The sequence below is a fragment of the Orycteropus afer genome, unplaced genomic scaffold (assembly GCF_000298275.1).
Source record: "Orycteropus afer afer isolate SDZICR_OR568_19922 unplaced genomic scaffold, OryAfe1.0 scaffold00128, whole genome shotgun sequence".
In the NCBI taxonomy this organism is placed as follows: domain Eukaryota; kingdom Metazoa; phylum Chordata; class Mammalia; order Tubulidentata; family Orycteropodidae; genus Orycteropus; species Orycteropus afer.
In genome coordinates this window covers 2,774,190-2,778,111 of record NW_006921715.1, presented here as the reverse complement: position 1 = coordinate 2,778,111, position 3,922 = coordinate 2,774,190, and positions in this window count along the sequence as shown.

Genomic DNA, 3,922 nt, shown 5'->3' with positions numbered 1-3,922 from the left:
TATATATATATATATATATATATATATATATATAGGAATTCACATCTTTCACTCCAACATCACAGGGCCCCCCATTCCCCATTGAGAGAGTGACCCTACCCTTGGATGCCAGCCTTAGGACTGTTTTGGCCACTGCAATATTAGACTCAAGCTCAAGCTTTGCAAATAACCTTGCCCACTTCTGATTCCTTTCTGCAGCCCCGTGGATTATACCTGGCCAGCTTGCTCTGGTGTACAATACCCAGGAAAGGGCTCGGCACCCCAGTAGTCCCAGCTGAAGCCACCCCAAACCAGCCTACAGCTGACTGACCCCACCCTGCAGTGACTGCCAATGCTGAGGGAGCCCAGCTGAGACCAGAGAAGCCATCCAGCTGCCCCATGGAATTGAGAACAATAATAAATCATTGTGGTAATCAAAGTGGAAAAAAAAGAAAAAGACTTCGCTGGTTATAGACCCTGACCTAATTCCCTGAACTGCTCATTTCAAAGGAGTCGATTTGATTGTTTTTTTCCCCAATACTTTCTCTTTTCAAAAGGAAAAACTAAGGATCAAGGAGATGAAGTCATTTAAAGCTATATAGCTAAGGAAAAAGGTTTATATAAGTTAAGTATATGTATCAGGTGTGTGTGTGTGTGTACACAGAGAGGCATTTAAATGTATGTATCAGATGTGTGTGTGTGGGTGTACATAGAGAGAGGCATTTAAATATATGTATCAGGTGTATGTGTGTGTGTGTACAGAGAGAGACATTTAAATATATATATCAGATGTGTGTACATAAAGAAAGGCATTTAAATGACTATCTTTTATTCTGAAATTACGTTCCTCCTATTTTTTGGTGTACAAATATCTTTTCTTTTGCATAATGATGCTGATAGCAGATGGCAATTTATGTTTTTCTGTTTTTGTTTAATTAAAAGCTAAAAATATTTTTAATACCCCAACTTTCAAAATGCAATTTTAATCCCCCAATTTCCAAAACGTACCTTTATTTTCTATTTGCTGATTTCCTGGTCCTGGCCACACAGAGCCTGCCTGTCAATGGAACTAAGCTCCACAGGGCTTTCAGCGACTGAACTTCCAGATATGGGTCACCAGGCCTTTCTTCTGAGGCACCTCTGGGGAGACTCAAATCACCAACCTTTGGGTTAGCAGACAAGAGTGTTAACCATCCCCAGCACCCAGTGATGCCCTTGACTTATTTAGGCCAATGTCAATGGAACCTACTGTCAGTCTCAATATCTACAGCAATGGTAAATTCCTTTTAAGAACATAGTCTAGAATCAACAGCTGCTTCCATCATGGGATGAGGCTGCCATGAGATGGCTTGCACACAGCTCCCCCACTGTGCCCAACACTCATCAAAGACTTGACTATTCCATCTTTAAGTAAATGGTAACATGACTGGACACAGGGTCCTCTGCCTCACAGAGATGAGTCCCCGTCCAACCTGGATTCTTCTCCTGTTCACTTTCCTGCACACACCACCTGCTCCGCAAGGCCATCAGCTTCTGACCCCTCCTCCTTCACCCCAATAGTGAAGCTCATCCTTGTGGTTTTGCACCAGCCATACACTCCATCCTTCCTCTGCAGGACATGAGTGGGTATACTTGTCACTCCAATGACTCCTGATGTAGGAAAAGCACTCGGCAGGCACGGGAGTTGGGGAGAGGACACAGCGTGGTCCTGCTCACCTCCGATTTTGCCACCGTTCAAGGCATGCAATGATTTGATCCCATCTCATTTCCACAGGGCCCCTGCATCTCAAGTTGGATTAGTTCTCTTCTCCACTTTCAGCATCAGAAAGGGCCACTGTTCTCTTGGGTCCAGTAATCCCAGATTTAATAGAAAGGCCAACGTTTACTTTGAGTTCTTTTCTACCTAAAGTCCCCTGCTTAACTCTGTCCCCACTAAACTCACATTCCAATACCTATGTGCAAAACAGTAACAAATCCAGGACAGGCACATTTTCCCAGAAATGATGCCCCATGACCCCAAATCCCTCCCAAAGTATCCCTGTGACCTAGCAGCAGGCACATGGTGGGACTTGGGCTATGATCATGGTACTTGTGTAACCTTGAGTAAACCAGACTCAAAGGTACCATCACTGGCCCAGGTCATGAGGCCACTGACATCTTAAGGCAGAGTTCTTAACCCTGTATCTCAGCTGCTTTTTTCTGTGCTAGTCACAAATAACACCAGTGCACTTCTGGGGAAGTTGAAGGACATCAGTCTTTCCTGGGTTGAAGGGATGACTTCTTTGTGAAGAAGGTCCCAACTGATGTGGCCAGAAAGGGCTCCTCAGGAACCCAAATGGGCGCAGGCCGAACCTGCTTTGCTGTTCCTCCCTCCTAGAGCCATTTCTATTCTCAGAAATGAAAGTGAAAACACAACACAAGCCCATGGCTAACTGGCATCTCCTGCTCCACACTCGGTTCCCCTGCCCTCTGCCGATCCCGCTGCTTCCTGGGACAGGGAAGAAAGCTGGCTGCCTTTACCTTCGCCCCGCCTGCTCAGCACACCTAAGCACTGGACAGCGCAGAGCACCAACCCTGGAGCCTTCCGCAGCTTCTGCCAACGCCGCGGCCTGGTGAGTGCAGACGCTCACATGCTCCAGGCAAGTGTGTTACCAGGTGATGGAATATATGTTTAGAATGCTCAATATGCATATTAATTACCCAATAGATGCCAACGACTGTTTAACACCAATTTCCTTCCATTGTTTGGAAAGTGTTTTCAAGAATCCTCAGGAGAAATCATCACAACACATGCTTTCTTTCAGTTCCAGACAGGAGGGACTCGGGAGGAGTACCAGGCAGGTTTCAGATTCAACAACAAGTGAAGGTAAAGTACCCGCCTCCCATGCCACGCCCTTTTGAGCTTGGGCCCTGACTTTCTAAGCCCCCCAAATGCAGAGGTTGTATGTGACTGAATGCAAGTTCAGAGCAGACTTCTAAGGCCAAGTTAGGAAACAAAGAGTTCTTGAAACATAAGTGCTTTCATATGTGCGCCATTAATTTCCCTTATTAATAACTCTAGAAGATGAGGAAGATATTACTAGCCTCATTTTATTTATGAGGAATTCAGCCTCTGGGAATTAAGTGAATCATCTGTGGCCACCCTTTCTGTAGGGAGGTCAGGGTTCAAACCCAGAAAAACTCACCTCCTAATATCATGCTGCTTCTATTCCAGTAAATTCTTCAAAAGGGAAGATGCTTTCAACACCATTGGGGTCCATCAACAGATGGATGGCTAAACAAATGTGATCTATACACACAATGAAATATTGCTTGGCCATAACAAGAACTGAAGCCCCAATGTGTGCCTCATCAAGTGAAATAATGACAAATACTGCACGGTCTCACTTTTATGCAACAGATGCATAAACAACCAAAAACCCACTCCCATCGAGTTGATTCCAACTCACAGCGCCCCTAGAGGATACAAGAGAACTGCCCCACAGGGTTTCCAAGGTAATCTTTACAGAAGCAGACTGCTTCATCTTTCTCTTGGGGAGTCACTGTAAGTTGGAATCACTGGCCTTTGGTTCTCAGCAGAGCACTAAACCACTGCACCACTAGGGCTCCTTTTGAACATATCCCAGGGACATTATTTGAGGCTCTGAACTTGATTAATATTTTTGTTCTTTTATAAGCTAGCAAACTGCCTGGTGTATGGTTGGTGCTTGACAAGTATTTAAATGAATAAACAAATGGTGATCAATGATGGGCCTAAAATGGAATTGACTCAATGGTGGGAAGTTGACTTTGGTTTTACCCTGATCTCAGGACTGAACATCCACTTTGCATTATGCAGGAATAATATTTCCTGGTTGTGAAAGCTGTTTAGAAGAAGAAAACAAACATACAAACAAAAATAACATCAATAAAATTGTTATCTTTCATCTGGGACTTAATATGC